Below are 17,009 nucleotides of genomic sequence, written 5' to 3'. Positions count from 1 at the left end.
AATAATAACTGAAAAATCGTATTGTTAAATAATGCTGAAACATTACGAAATAATAAAAAATAAGAGACACGAGAAATTAAAAGGACATAGTGTATTTTACTGATCAGTTATTTCAAAGCACAAGAAAATAGATTTGTTTGAATTTCCATTGTGCCTCTTTACTACTTTATTCTGTTTAAACTTTTACTTACTTTTCTGTTAGTTTAAAAACTTGATTTATGTTGTTTCATTAGATAGAATGGAAGTTCCTTCTCCTGAGAAAGAGCAAGGAAAGGGAGAAAGTAATCATAAGAGAATTATTTGACTTAAAAAAAAAAGAGGTGATAATAATAATATGATGACAGGACTACAAGATAGGTGTTGTAAATGTAAAGCTCTGCTTGAACAGAAGGCTAAAGTAAGTTGTATTGAATGTAAAGAGAATGTCAAAAAAGAAAGGTAAAGTTTGTGCTTTATTAAAGATTTGAAGGTTCTATGTATGTTGTTTGAATGGACAAAAGAAAGTAGGGAATGACAGAAGTAGGTTGAAAGTTCTGGAAGAGGTTTTCTTGAAGATGGCTTAAGATGGGAAAGTTTGAAAGCAGTTAATATAATGAATTATTATAATTATCACTATTTTTACTGTTGAAGAATAACTTAAATATATTTTTGTGAGAATATAAAATGAAAAATAAGGAATAACTGTAAGAAGATTAGCAACAGTGTGAGGGAGTGGAATGTCCCCCTATGAATTCCTCCCCCGCCCTACCCTCTCTCTCACTCTCAGTCTAAGTTTGATAAGTGTCTGCTTGAGACAGAAACACAAGAGCAGATTCTGAAGTGTGCTAAAGGCACATCTCTAAATTGTTTTATTTTCTTTTGATTTTATAAGGAAAATGATGTGGTTTGACAATAATGTTAGATACAGTGATATGAAGGAGAGGTTCAAACAGCTTTCCTCTACATGACTAAAGATTTTATATATTCAGAGGGCAATCTGAAATTAAGGGTTTATTCTGAAGATAAGAGATTCAGTTGAAAGATGATCTGACACACTTAACGTAGGTTCAAAAACAATATAGAGACTATTATTGAATTAAGGTGATGTTTTTAAATTAAGCTTCCTAGAAGCTTGACAGAGGCTACCCTTTATTTTGTTTTGTTCTGATGTTAGACCCCACCATGATACGTGGTCTTTTGTGATGTTTGCTAAAGGAGCAGAAATACAACCTGAAGGGAAGCAAGTGATCTGTAAATGAGTTCAAATTTAGCATTCATACTTTTACTTTTAATTTGGATAATTTTAATAGATTGTTAAATGCTTTGTGAATTTAATCATGTCTTGAACTGTCTCCATATTTAAGCAGTTGTAGATGATTCCATTGGCTGTGACGGTTCTCAGGTGATACACCCTGAAACAAAAGAAAATATCTGTTTAAGGATTGGCTAATAGGACTAAGCAGTATCGAGACCAGTGGCAAGAGGTGATGACCCAATGACGGGTAAGACTCTCCAATGGCAAAAAGTGTGTGTGGGGGGGGGGGGTTAGGGTTAACCTAAGGCAGGGTATCAGTGCCCTGGAAGCCTGCCAAAGAAGGGAGGGTTATATGGGTTGAGGAAGTGGATGGATGCTTTTAATTCAGAAGCATCAAAAGGGAGGTCAAGAAGAAACCTGCCAGAAAATTGTGAGTTCCACTCAACCTGACTGCATTTTAAAAACCACTTTACTAAAACAGCTTATCGCAGTGTTAAATACCAAGCATTCTGTCACTGTGCCATCAGGGGATCATACCCTGTGTAGAAGACTATTTATAGATTAGTTTTGGGGGTAAAGTTTTGAGAACCGTTGCAGACAAAGGAGTGTACTTATGCTTTTATTGAATTGTACATTTTAATAATAATGAAGAATGGAAGGAAAAGAAGAAAACATGGTAGTAACTAAAGATTAAGATTGCTTGTCTTGTTTGTTTATAACAATTTAAATAGAATTGTGTAAGAAATGGGGTGCATGTTTGGCTAAAATTGATATGATTGGAATTCTTGTGAGAGGAATAATATTCTTATTGTGTGTTACCATTGATCAAATCATTCCTGATCCGAGCGACAATGAAGCAGATGACACTGATCAATGTGAATGGTCCACAGCAATACAATGACAACCCTCCTGGATGGACAAAAACACCACATTGGGAGGAAATTGATTCCTCAAATGAAGATATGTATGAGAAGATGAATGATGAGCCAAGCCCTGGGATGTAAGTGCTAGCCTAACCTCTCCCTAGTGGTGACTGTTGTGGAATATTGAAGTCTCTTTCCTCCTATGCAAGAAAACTCTCTAAGTCAGGAGTTCCAGATGTCAAAGGTTAGGCTTTACTGAGCAAAGCAACACAACCTGAGATGCCAGCTGTCCATCTGACTATCCAGTACCAGACTCTCATTTTTATACATTTCTGTTATCTCTTTAAACCCTCTGGGGTCTGAGGGTGTTTTGGCCATGGAGAAGTTTTGACATGCCTTGACATTTGTGCTTTTTTCAGTTGCTTAAAAACATATTAATGGCAAAAGTCTGATAAAACTGTATTCAACACAAACTGGGCTACAATAATATGTGAACATGTATGTACATGTTTGTATTTTTGAGAAAATAACGTTTATGCGTGGTTTTTGAAAAAACAAAAATTTTAAGTTACTGAAATGAGGCCATATAAAACATACTAAACATTTGTTCAAAAGACTTTTGAGAACTGGATCTTGTAGCCTAGAGTTTTTGCTAGAAAATGATGTGAAAACCATCCTGATCACTCATTCATACAAAACAATTTAGTCATTTAACTTTGGTAAGACACTTTTAGTGTTAGAAAGGCCATAAGCGAGGAGGCATGGATGATCATGAATATTGATGTGATTCACACCTGAGGAGACAATGACCCCTCCCCTGAGAGAGAATGGATGTGAGGGGACTTAATGACTGAATGTATTGTTTGTAGCTTATTCACAAAATCAAGTTTAATTTAAAAGAAGTACTCTGACTATACATTTTCTTTACATAAAGACTTTACTCCTCCTGGATCAGAGCTTCTCTTTTCTCGGTTTGGAGTTGGACTCAGTCTCAATGACGGCGCGCCTCACGAACGAGCGTGCACAGTCGGTGCTGACCTGTTGGAAGGCATTCAAACAGAAAACATCATGGTTACTTGTGTAACCTCCGTTCCCTGATGGAGGGAACGAGATGTTGTGTCGATGTAGTGACACTAGGGGTCACTCTTGGGAGCCCGAGACACCTCTGGTCTTTGATAAAAGGCCAATGAAAATTGGCAAGTGGTATTTGCATGCTGTATGTCCGGGGGAGTGGCATGCAAATACCACTCGTTTGGGTTTTATGCTGAGGAGCCGATATAAGGTCCAGCCATTTCAGCGGGTAGTTCAGCGTTGTGGCAGGAGGGACACAACGTCTCGTTCCCTCCATCAGGGAACGGAGATTACACAAGTAACCATGACGTTCCCTATCTGTCACTCACTCGACGTTGTGTCGATGTAGTGACACTAGGGGTCCCTATACGAAATGCCACAATTGGCTGAACTGTGTTACATGAACTGGCGGTGTGTGGTGGGCAGACTACTGTGTGCCTCATAGCCAGCACACCAGGTCGACACGTAACCTCCCCCAACATAGTTATGAGTGTCGAACGGCCCTTTTTGGGGACAAGTCGACTACCCTAGAGATAGAGACAGGCTTAACCCAGTCGTGGCCTTTTTTCCCCTTCTCTTTTTTCCACTCCCTAAAAAAGAAGGGGAATTATCCGACTGGGCCACCAGGTCTAGTTGGGGGGTGTCCTCCCAAGGGGAAGACACAGCGGAGACCACACCTCGCCCAAAGAGAGGGGGGATATTTAAGTGGAAGAATACATCACATGGTTTTTCCAACCATGTGGAGGGTCTTCAAGGTAGATCCTGCCCAATGGGGGAGGAGTTACTACAAACATGGAGACTGGGGCAGAGGGGCTCTGCCCAAGGAAGACGCAGTTTGCCAACAGGGAAACGAATTAGCGGAAGATATATATCACATGAGGTTAGCCTTACAGGGAACCACCACATGCGGAGCACCTACCCCAGAACAGGACTCTTAGTTAGCACGTGTACTGGGCTGGCAGTGAATCTCTCCGAAAATTCGACTGCCACAGGGCTCGGAGGAAGTCAACCAGGGAACAAAGTTTGTGAACACTACTGGGAATTAATGGCGCTCAAAAAACCTTCAGCTCAAAAGGAGGTGGAAGGCACTATGTGCAAGCGATACACCCGGCTGGCTATCCCGAGCTTATCCGCTTGTATTGCGTGCCACTACCTGGGATGAAACCGGTTCCACCCGGAGGTTGTAGAACCCTTACGTCCTAACTTACGTGAGATCTTATGCACAGCTGGTGCAACCCTACCCAGGCAACTTGCCATAACTCTCAGGCAGCTGTACTGGAGAAAAGATGCCTGACTCGTGTGCAGCTTGGGGCTGTACAAACCTTTGCACAATCCAAACCAGATCTCGGGGAATTGCCTTTCATAGGTAAGACTGAACAGTTGTTTCTGGTTGTATTTGGTCATTATAACATTGTTGAAAGCTAACTAGTTGGCCACCAGAGTAAGACTATTATTAGCTAGCGATAACGCTAGTTAGCTATGAAAGCTGAGACTTATAAATTTACATAATTTCTTATAAAGTCTCAGCTTATATTATAGTTTATATTATAAACTAAATTGCCCATAATCGAAATTTTCATCTATATTGCCATTTTTCTCCAAAAATGACTTTTGTGACAAGCTACTCGTTTCAGCTGAGAGACTGACATATTGCGAATCTGACTGTAATTAGTTGGCTAGCTAACTTTTCTCAAACTTTTTGAAGGTTTCCCAAAGAGAAACAATTGAGGCAGTGGGAAGTAGCTTTAAGAAGGGAAGGTTCTTCCGCCAGTGAGTCCACTGTGCTATGAGGTGAGCACTTCAACCGGAGGACTTTGACAGGACAACACAAGCCTCAAGGAAGGCTGAAGAGAGCCTGTTAGTGGACTGTTCTCTACATTTCCAAGAGACTGAACCTCTGCCTAATGTTGTGAGTATTTTTACTAGTTAAGCGCCGAACAACTGTGAGCATCATGGCCCTGGTCATATTCAAATCTCTCTCTCTCTGCCACTATTTTCAGACACATTCATGTATACACATGCACACACTGAAACATGCTGGTGTTAAATATGCTTACTTGACACACATACAAACCCACAGTGATGGAAGTGGGATTGAGGGGTGATGAGATTAAAGGATTAGTGCCCAACCAATATATCGATATTGGCGTATATGTTTACCGATATGCGCAGATATGAAAACTTTTTTCAGAACATATAATGCAGAAAACAATGCTTTAGAATTGGTGTCATAACGTAGTTTGTCCAGCAAAGCATGCTCCGACTCCACTGATTACAGAGCTGAACTGACGGTGGTTCTGCAGATGGGGCGGAGTTCAGCGGTGTTGTCACGGTATGTTGCTAACTAGTTTGTGAAATACATACTGGAAAGTTAATAAACAATGACCTCATTATTTTCCCTTTTCAATATTACTAATATAACATTAACCCTGTCCCTGACAACCATTTCACTCATGTTTATCTTTACTATTGTTTGCTATGTTAGCCAGCTATAGTTTGTCAGTGCAGTAAGTAATGTAGCAGATTGAAAGGTAAACATCAGAGCATCTTTTTGCAGCTCAGCAGACAATGGTGCGGTGGTGGATTGTGTCTGTTGAGTGTTGATTTCACGCTGTTATAACCTAGTTGGTGTGACACAGTGCTGGAAAATCAAATAAACAACGTCCGTCTTTTACTCTCCGTGACAATGAGCTTATAGCTAACTAGCTAATCATGTAGATACTTTCATTGTTGTCAGCTGAATGGAAGCTAATGTGTAAACATGTATTCATCAAACTGTTTTATTGAGGATTCTCAGTTTGGTACCCCCTTCAACCGAACAATTTCTGTCATTGCATTTACAAAATATAATATTTAAAAGTTTCCCCATAACTTGTATATCAGAATACAGTGTAACACCGCTTCTGCTGTTTATCTCGTCTCGGCAGTATCAATATAGTCAGCATTTGACTGATACTAAACAGTAATACTGATGTTTATTTAGCTATTTATTGTGTTTTTATTTATTCTTTATTTTAATGGTCAGCATTTGACTGATACTAAACAGTAATGCTGATGTTTATTTAGCTGTTTATTGTATTTTTATTTATTCTTTATTTTAATGGTCAGCATTTGACTGATACTAAACAATACTGGTGTTTATTTAGCTATTTGTTGTATTTTTATTTATTCTTTATTTTAATGGTCAGCATTTGAATGATACTAAACAGTACTGATGTTTATTTAGCTGTTTATTGTATTGTTATTTATTCTTTATTTTAATGGTCAGCATTTGACACTTACTAAACAGTAATACTGATGTTTATTTAGCTATTTATTGTATTTTTATTTATGATTTATTTAATGGTCAGTATTTGACTGATACTAAACAATAATACTGATGTTTATTTAGCTATTTATTGTATTTTTATTTATTCTTTATTTTAATGGTCAGCATTTGACTGGTACTAAACAATACTGATGTTTATTTAGCTATTTGTTGTATTTTAATTTATTCTTTATTTTAATGGTCAGCATTTGACTTACTGAACAGTAATACTGATGTTTATTTAGATATTTATTTTATTTTTATTTATTATTTATTTAATGGTCAGTATTTGACTGATAATAAATAGTAATACTGATGTTTATTTAGATATTTATTTTATTTTAATTTATACTTTATTTTAATGGTCAGCATTTGACTGATACTAAACATACAGTATTGATTGTTATTTAGCTATAATTATAATTTATTCTTTATTTAAATGGTCAGCGACTGACTGATACTAAACAGTACTGATGTTTATTTAGCTATTTATTTTATTTTAATTTATTCTTTATTTTAATGGTCAGCATTTGACACTTACTAAACAGTAATACTGATGTTTATTTAGCTATTTATTGTATTTTTATTTATTCTTTATTTTAATGGTCAGCATTTGACTGATACTAAACAATACTGATGTTTATTTAGCTATTTGTTGTATTTTAATTTATTCTTTATTTTAATGGTCAGCATTTGACTGTTACTGAACAATAATGCTGATGTTTATTTAGCTATTTATTTTATTTTTATTTATTATTTATTTAATGGTCAGCATTTGACTGATAATAAACATACAGTACTGATTGTTATTTAGCTATAATTTTAATTTATTCTTTATTTTAATGGTCAGCGACTGACTGATACTAAACAGTACTGATGTTTATTTAGCTATTTATTTTATTTTAATTTATTGTTTATTTTAATGGTCAGCATTTGACTGATATTAAACATACAGTACTGATGTTTATTAAGCTATTTATTTTATTTGTATTTATTCTTTATTTTAATGGTCAGCATTTGACTGATTTTAAACAGTAATACTGATGTTCATTTAGTTATTTATTTTTATTTATTCTTTATTTTAATGGTCAGCATTTGACTGATGCTAAACATACAGTACTAATGTTTTAGCTATTTATTGTATTTATATTTATTTTTTTATTTTAATTGTCAGAATTTGACTTATAATAAATAGTAATACTGATGTGTATTTAGCTATTTATTTTATTTTAATTTATATTTTATTTTAATGGTCAGCATTTGACTGATACTAAACATACAGTACTGATGTTTTAGCTATTTATTGTATTTATATTTATTCTTTATTTTAATGGTCAGCATTTGACTGGTACTAAACATACAGTACTGATTGTTATTTAGCTATAATTTTAATGTATTCTTTATTTTAATGGTCAGCGACTGACTGATACTAAACAGTACTGATGTTTATTTAGCTATTTATTTTATTTTAATTTATTCTTTATTTTAATGGTCAGCATTTGACTGATATTAAACATACAGTACTGATGTTTATTAAGCTATTTATTTATTTTTTTTTTATTCTTTAATGGTCAGTATTTGACTGATACTAAACAGTAATACTGATGTTTATTTAGCTATTTATTGTATTTTTATTTATTCTTTATTTTAATGGTCAGCATTTGACTGAAACTAAACAATACTGATGTTTATTTAGCTATTTGTTATATTTTTATTTATTCTTTATTTTAATGGTCAGCATTTGACTGATTTTAAACAGTAATACTGATGTTCATTTAGTTATTTATTTTTATTTATTCTTTATTTTAATGGTCAGCATTTGACTGATGCTAAACATACAGTACTAATGTTTTAGCTATTTATTGTATTTATATTTATTTTTTATTTTAATTGTCAGCATTTGACTTATAATAAATAGTAATACTGATGTTTATTTAGCTATTTATTTTATTTTAATTTATATTTTATTTTAATGGTCAGCATTTGACTGTTACTAAACATACAGTACTGATGTTTTAGCTATTTATTGTATTTATATTTATTCTTTATTTTAATGGTCAGCATTTGACTGATACTAAACATACAGTACTGATTGTTATTTAGCTATAATTTTAATTTATTCTTTACTTTAATGGTCAGCGACTGACTGATACTAAACAGTACTGATGTTTATTTAGCTATTTATTTTATTTTAATTTATTCTTTATTTTAATGGTCAGCATTTGACTGATATTAAACATATAGTACTGATGTTTATTAAGCTATTTATTTTATTTTTATTTATTCTTTATTTTAATGGTCAGCATTTGACTGATTTTTAAACAGTAATACTGATGTTCATTTAGTTATTTATTTTTATTTATTCTTTATTTTAATGGTCAGCATTTGACTGATGCTAAACATACAGTACTGATGTTTTAGCTATTTATTGTATTTTTATTTATTCTTTATTTTAATGGTCAGCTTTTGACTGATACTAAACATACTGTACTGATTGTTATTTAGCTATCATTTTAATTTATTCTTTATTTAAATGGTCAGCAATTGACTGATACTAAACATACAGTACTGATGTTTATTTAGCTATATTTTATTTTTATTTATTCTTTATTTTAATGGTCAGCATTTGACTGTTACTAAACAATACTGATGTTTATTTAGCTATTTGTTGTATTTTAATTTATTCTTTATTTTAATGGTCTGCATTTGACATACTAAACAGTAATTTTGATGTTAATTTAGTTATTTATTTTTATGTATTTATTTTAATGGTCTGCATTTGACTGATACTAAACAATAATACTGATTTTTATTTAGTTATTTATTTTATTTTTATTTATTCTTTATTTTAATGGTCAGCATTTGACTGATCTTAAACAGTAATACTGATGTTCATTTAGTTATTTATTTTTATTTATTCTTTATTTTAATGGTCAGCATTTGACTGATGCTAAACATACAGTACTGATGTTTTAGCTATTTATTGTATTTATATTTATTCTTTATTTTAATGGTCAGCATTTGACTGATACTAAACATACAGTACTGATTGTTATTTAGCTATAATTTTAATTTATTCTTTATTTTAATGGTCAGCGACTGACTGATACTAAACAGTACTGATGTTTATTTAGCTATTTATTTTATTTTAATTTATTCTTTATTTTAATGGTCAGCATTTGACTGATATTAAACATATAGTACTGATGTTTATTAAGCTATTTATTTTATTTTTATTTATTCTTTATTTTAATGGTCAGCATTTGACTGATTTTTAAACAGTAATACTGATGTTCATTTAGTTATTTATTTTTATTTATTCTTTATTTTAATGGTCAGCATTTGACTGATGCTAAACATACAGTACTGATGTTTTAGCTATTTATTGTATTTTTATTTATTCTTTATTTTAATGGTCAGCATTTGAGTGATACTAAACATACTGTACTGATTGTTATTTAGCTATCATTTTAATATATTATTTATTTTAATGGTCAGCAACTGACTGATACTAAACAGAACTGATGTTTATTTAGATATTTATTTTATTTTTAATTTATTCTTTATTTTAATGGTCATCATTTGACTGATACTAAACAGTAATACTGATGTTGATTTAGCTACACTATACGGCCAAAAGTTTGTCAACACCATATGTGCTTGTTGAACATTTGATTTCAAAACCTTAGGCATCAATTTCCCCCTTTGCTGTAATAACAACTTCCACTCTTTTGGGAAGGCTTTCCACTATATTGTATGTAGTAACATGGCTGCAGGGATTTGCTCTCATTCAGACACAAGACTGTCAGTGAGGTCAGGAACTGATGTTGGTCGATGGGGCCTGACTTACAGTTGCTGTTCCAGTTCACCCCAAAAGTGATCAGTGGGGTTCAGGTCTGGGTTTTGTGCAGGCCAGTCAATTTCTTCTACGCCAGACACAGTAAACCATTTCTTTATGGACCTCACTTTGTTCACAGGGGCATTGTCATGCTGGAACAAAAATGGGCTATCCCCAAACAGTTGCCACAAATTTGGAAGCACACAAAGCCCAAGCAATTACATAAAGAAACATTAAGATTTTTCTTTACTGGATTTAATGGAGTATCCAAATTCGTAAATTAGAAGGGGATGTCCACAAACTTTTGGCCATATAGTGTATTTATTTTATTTTTATTTATTATTTATTTTAATGGTCAGCAATTGACTGATACTGAACATAAAGTACTGATGATTATTAAGCTATTTATTGTATTTGTATTTATTCTTTATTTTCTCAGTGTTCATTTCTAGAATTTGTTGACAATGTATAATATTAATGTCAAATATTCTTTGATAAAAATATTTGTTTAAGAAAGCAGCCTTCTGAGTACCTTTGCATAGTTATATCGGTGCAAAATCTGTGAAAAATCCACATAGAAAAGGTCTGTTTTCATTCCAGCTCCAAAAGTAACTATATCGGCCACCATATCGGTAATCTGTGAATTTTCCCTCTCTAAAATCAATCTCAAAAATCCCATATCGGTTGGGCTCTATAAAGGATTATTATATGTATGACTTTTGTTGTTCATCTGAACACAAATAAAGATTTTTAGAAGATGTTTTTAGATGTGGAGGGACTTAGAATGGAAGGAGACAGTAACCAACACTTTCAAGGTCCATAGATAACATTTAGGCAGCATAATGGTAATCCATATATATGGCTCCAGATGCTTCCATTCTATTGACTTACCCATCCGAAAACTTGTTCTAAAAATCTTCATTTGTGTTCAGATCAACAACGAAAGTCATACACATCTGGGATGGAATGAAGGCAAGTAAATTATGAGATAATTTACATTTTGGGGAAGAATAATCCTTTAAGAATGTGATCAGCTGATAGTACATTGTACTAACTATGCACCAAACAGCTAAGTCTTTGAGTGATGTGACAAACATTACTCAAAACATTTTCAACCTTCTTTCTACTAGGACCACTCCTATGCATTGCCTGCATCTCCCACTGGTCTAAAGGCCAGACTCCGTGAAGCCTTGGTTAGGGTGGAGAGTCTGGAGTGAGAGATGAGGAATTTGAAGGACCAAGAATGGAGGTCAAGAACACGGTGCATGATCTTCTAGAGGATCTGAAGGGGAAGAACCTAATAAATGAAGAGCTGAAAGAGAAGCTCAATTTCTACTCTGGTAAAATTAAAATAAAACTTTGAAATTTATATATCTTATGTTTACACTTTCCCATCTTTTTAGACTTTCTAGTTATTATTGCAAGAGCATTTACTAGTTAGTCTGTGCTAACTGAATTTCAGATCTTCCGATATACCCCCGGGGCCATGTGTACACAAAAGACCAGAGGGAGTTTGCCCTCACTCTCCACTTACATGGTCCAAAAGCATATAACTATTTGAGAAGGTCTTTCCATCTTGACCTCCCACATCCACATACATTACAAGGGTATTCTTCATGTTATTTTATTGCACTTTTACAAAATACTGGTTCTAATACATTAAATAACTTATTTTTCATTTTACAAAGGTGGATGAGTTCTATAGATCTATCATCTGAAAAGAGCAAATATCAGTATTAAAGGAATAGTTCACCCAAAAATGAAAATTTTTATATATATGACTTACTTTCTTCATCAGAGCAAAAAATATATATATCTTGGATGGCCTAAGAGTGAGTACATTATCAGCAAATTTTCATTTTTGGGTGAACTATTCCTTTAAGTGTTGTGTGTCTCTGTGTGTTTGTTTTTTAGGGGGCTGGAATAACAATCCTAATGCAGGCCTGTTCCAGGGCATTTTCTGCCATCTCATGGTCCGATGCAGTGTCTCTCCAAGCACTTCAGGAAACGTGGCAGCACAGGATGAGACTGTGTCCCTATCTGCTGTTGAGATGTCCTCTGTTCTAGCAGCAGAAGAAACTGAAGAGCTTCCATCCCCTTTTGTTAACATTTCTGCAATTGTGTGTAGCCATAGCTACCTACCAACCCATTTTGGTAGCCTTGTGGACAATGCCCTTGTGTATATATCAGGGTTTGTCGTTCAACAGATTTTGAGAAAGCTGTCCTATGATATGTGCCGTGCTAACTTGGTGACAGATGCTGTATCTGTGTCATTTGATCAGAGATACCACTTGCTTACACTGAAAAACAATGGGAGGGCTGATTATTCCTTCTGAAGATACAGAGAAGGTGGTCAGATCAGCTGGAATCTGAACTGTTTTATATCAGCTGGAATTTGTTTTGTGGAAGATCACACCTTTAAAACAATTCTGTGAATGAATCTACACATTCTATGTGTTCATTCTTCCTATTGACTGGGTTTATTTTACAATGTATTTTCTGTTATGTAATTTTGCTTCAAAAATTTGTGAGGCAAAATTGAGCAATCCGATGGCAAAGTTGTCATGGGCTCTCATGGGCAATCATGGACCTTTTGAGTTTGGAGGGATTGTCGCTAGTTGGCGCTTTCGTGTGCGGGGTTAATGTGCACGTTTTTCTTTTTTCTGTTTGTGTTGTTTGGGGGGATGTTCGGGGGTTGATTGTTTAACTAATGGGGAATGTGGTCTGTATAATTTTGTTTTTGACACACAGTTTTTTTTTATTATATCAATATGTCAGTTGTTAATATGAGTGTACTATCTCTCTCCACATGGAATGTGAATGGGTTGGGGCACCCCATAAAAAGAAGGAAGGTTATTTCTTTTCTTAAACATAAGAAATATGATATAGTGTTTCTTCAAGAAACATATCTCTCCCCGCAGGAAGTTGAAAAATTTGGGAAGATATGGGGTGGACATGTTTTTTTTAGTGCTGACTCAAGTAAGAGCAAGGGAGCCATTATATTGGTAAATAAACATCTACAATTCAAATGTCTCGAACAGACTAAAGATAAATTAGGAAGAGTCATTATTGTGTTAGATGAAATTCAAGGGCAAAGGTTGATTTCGGCTAATATTTACGCACCTAACGCTGATGATCAGGGCTTTTTTATAGATCTTGAAGGGATGCTGCAAACCACTGGCACCCCTCATGATATAATATTGGGAGGAGACTTTAATCTTTTGATGGACTCAGTCCTTGATCGCAGTGAAGCAAAAGTGTGTAAAAATCTTGGTCTTACAGATATTTGGAGACTTTTCAACCCATCTGGTAGGAACTATACATTTTTTTCATCAGTCCATAAGATTTATTCTAGAATAGATTTTTTTTTTTTTTTTTTTGATATCCAGATCCCTCATTTCATCTGTTGTTGATTGCTCAATTGGAAATATCTTAGTTTCAGATCATGCTCTGGTGAGTTTAAAGGTGTTGCCATATACAGAGAAAAATAAATCATATAGTTGGTGCCTTAATGTGTCCCTTTTGCAAAATCCTGATTTCCAACAAATGTTAAAGACTGAAATCAGTGTTTATATGGAGAACAACTGGTCCTCAGTATCCTCTGTGGGCGTGGCTTGGGAGGCACTTAAGGCGGTTCTTAGGGGTCAGATCATACAGTATGCCTCATTCATTAAAAAAATCAAAAGCACAAGAACTTGTGGAGTTGGAAGGAAATATTAAAAGTGCCGAGGCAGAGCTGAAGCGCCATATGTCATCTGATGGGCTCAGAGAATTGACCCGATTGAAATATAGATATAACACTATTTTGTCACGGAAAGTGGAGTTTTGGTTATTCAGGGCAAGACAGTCATACTTTGAGTCGGGTGACAAAGCAGAAAAACTTTTGGCTAGATATATAAAGCAGAGAGAGTCTTTTTCTATCATTCCCTCAGTGAAATCTGCTTGTGGTGAAATATTTACCTTGGCTATTGATATTAATAATGCCTTTAAAGAGTTCTATCTTGATCTCTATGGTTCCACGTCTTCATCCACTGATGAAGATATTAGGAACTTTGTGGAACCATTAGATCTCCCTAAACTGACGACTGTGCAAAAAAATTCTCTTGATTCTGAGATAACCTTGGAGGAGCTTGATGAGGTAATCAAAGCCTTGCCTACAGGCAAGGCTCTGGGGCCAGATGGTTTTGCTGCTGAGTTTTTCAAATCTTATGCTATAGAACTGGCTCCACTTTTGTTAGAAGTTTATACGGAATCATTAAAGAATGGAAAGCTTCCGCCAACCATGACACAAGCCCGGATCAGTCTGATTTTAAAAAAGGACAAAGATCCAAGCAAGTGTAAAAGTTACCGCCCAATTTCCCTGATCCAGTTAGATGTAAAAATTTTGTCCAAAATTCTGGCTAATCGATTAAGTATAGTTATGACATCTCTTATACATATAGATCAGGTGGGGTTTATTCGAGGCCTTAGCTCTTCTGATAACATTAGGCAGCTCATCAGTATTATGTGGTCAGTAGCGAATGATCAATCCTGCCATCTCTCTTGATGCAGAAAAGGTGTTTGATATGGTAGAATTGGATTATCTTTTTAAGATTTTGGAAAGGTATGGGTTCGAGAGTACATTTATTGGTTGGATTAAGTTACTTTATAGACACCCTGTAGCAGCGGTACAAACAAATGGGTTAATTTCAGATTATTTTACTCTGGATAGGGGCACCCGGCAGGGTTGCCCTCTTTCCCCATTATTGTTCTGTATTGCCCTGGAATCATTAGCAGCCGCGATAAGAAAGGAGGATGATTTTCCAGGGGTGATGGTGGGAGGTGTGGCACATAAAATTCTGCTTTACGCAGATGATATTTTACTATTCGTCTCCAACCAATACAAAGTCAATTGGTCTAAATCCGAAGCTTTGGCTTTGACAGCGTACTGTCCAGTAACGGCCTTCCAGCAGGGTGCCTTCCGGTGGCCCAAACAGGGAATTAAGTATTTGGGAATTTTATTCCCAGCAAATTTGTCTGATTTAGTCAGAGTTAATTTTGATCCCCTAATAAAAAGGTTTTCAAATGATGTGGACAGGTGGGCTTCATTACACTTATCGATGATTGGGAAGGTTAATGGTATTAAAATGAATTGTATTCCAAAATGTAACTACCTGCTACAATCTCTCCCTGTAGATGTCCCCCTCTCTTATTTCAAGCAATTTGATAGCATCGCGAAGTCCTTCATTTGGAATGGTAAACGTCCCATGTTAAATTTCAGTAAGTTACATAGGCCGATTGACAAAGGTGTCCAGAGCATTTAATTCTGATATTTATTTAAACGTAGCCTTGAGCATATGGCTGAACCCTAAACTATATATTAATAAGTACCCTTTCTGTTGGTCAGATTGGATTGTGAGGGGGGTTAATATACTTGGTGACCTGTATGAGGGTGGAGTATTGAGATCTTTTGAAAATTTTATTTAACATTTTGGGATTCCCAGATCTCAATTTTATAATTATTTACAGCTGCGCCACCTGCTCTGCTCTGTTTTTGGGAGTAGCATACACCCACCTAGAGTGGCAGATACTCCGGAAGTGGTGATTGCTGCTTTTGGGCAGTGTCAGGATTCAGAGTCTGGGGGACGGAGCTTTAAATTCTCTTAAAAGATTATGGGAGGAAGATTTAAATTTGTTATTGGAGGAGGGAGTGTGGGCAAGGATTCTAAACAACATAAAGTATGCATCTAGAGATGCAAGGGTTCGCCTAATGCAATTTAAGATTTTACATAGATTTTATTGGACCCCCTCTAGATTGTATAGGCTTGGTCTTAAGGACACACCCATCTGCTGGCGATGCCATACTGAAGATGGAGACACCATCCATGTTTTTTGGGGGTGCCTTAAGATCCAAGAATTTTGGCTGAAGGTGCAAAGTTTTGTGTGTGATGTGTTGGGCACTCAGGTCTCATTCTGCCCCAGACTCTGTATTTTGGGAGATAGGGAGTTCTTGGATTTGATAGATAAGTACATGAAGGACTGGGTTTTGACCAGTGTGATGATTGGTAGGCAGGTTATTTTGAGGAGTTGGAAGTCGGATGGAGTGCCCTCGTTCCCGGAGTGGTGCGTGGAGACGGGAAGGGTGGCTGCCTTCGAGGAGGGGTCAAGCATTAGGATGGGGGTTAGGGAATCTTACAGTAAGAAATGGGGCAATTATTTAGCATTTTAGAGGGAATCTCGAGGTGGGGCAGTGGAGGGAGTAATTAGAGTTTAGTTTTTTTTAATTATACTTGATTATTGTATGTTATTTTATGTTGTTGTTTTAGTTTTCTGTGTGTGTGTCTATATTCTATTGACCACAGGGGTGTTCGTGGGGGGTCAGTGTGGGTTGAGAGTTTGGTAGGGGGAGGGGATATAGTGGGGGATTAATGTTTAAAGTGTTTTATTCATTATATAGATGTTGTTGTATTTTTTGTGTTAAATTATGAATCAATAAAAATGTTAATAACAAAAAAAAAAAAACATTGACAATCATATTTTTTTGCTCTTGTCATTAGTTGTGTCTGTCTTCCACAGACTAAGGCTGCACCACATTGCCAAACTGAACACTCTGAAATTACATAGTGGCAACTCAAGAAGAAAGCTGTGCAAAGCAGTTTTGTTCCAAGGATTTCAGCTCCCATCCCCCTGTTTTGTAAAAGAAGAGCATAACTTGTA

The 17,009-nt window shown here is 35.1% G+C and overlaps 1 pseudogene; it reads left to right on the top strand.

Annotated features, from left to right (window-relative positions):
- Window positions 1–4,454: 4,454 nt before the first annotated feature.
- Window positions 4,455–12,649, top strand: LOC127454691 (THAP domain-containing protein 6-like; annotated as a pseudogene).
- Window positions 12,650–17,009: the final 4,360 nt, after the last annotated feature.

Source organism: Myxocyprinus asiaticus, chromosome 17, assembly GCF_019703515.2.
Source record: "Myxocyprinus asiaticus isolate MX2 ecotype Aquarium Trade chromosome 17, UBuf_Myxa_2, whole genome shotgun sequence".
Lineage (NCBI taxonomy): Eukaryota > Metazoa > Chordata > Actinopteri > Cypriniformes > Catostomidae > Myxocyprinus > Myxocyprinus asiaticus.
This window is presented reverse-complemented; position numbering and strand designations above follow the sequence as displayed.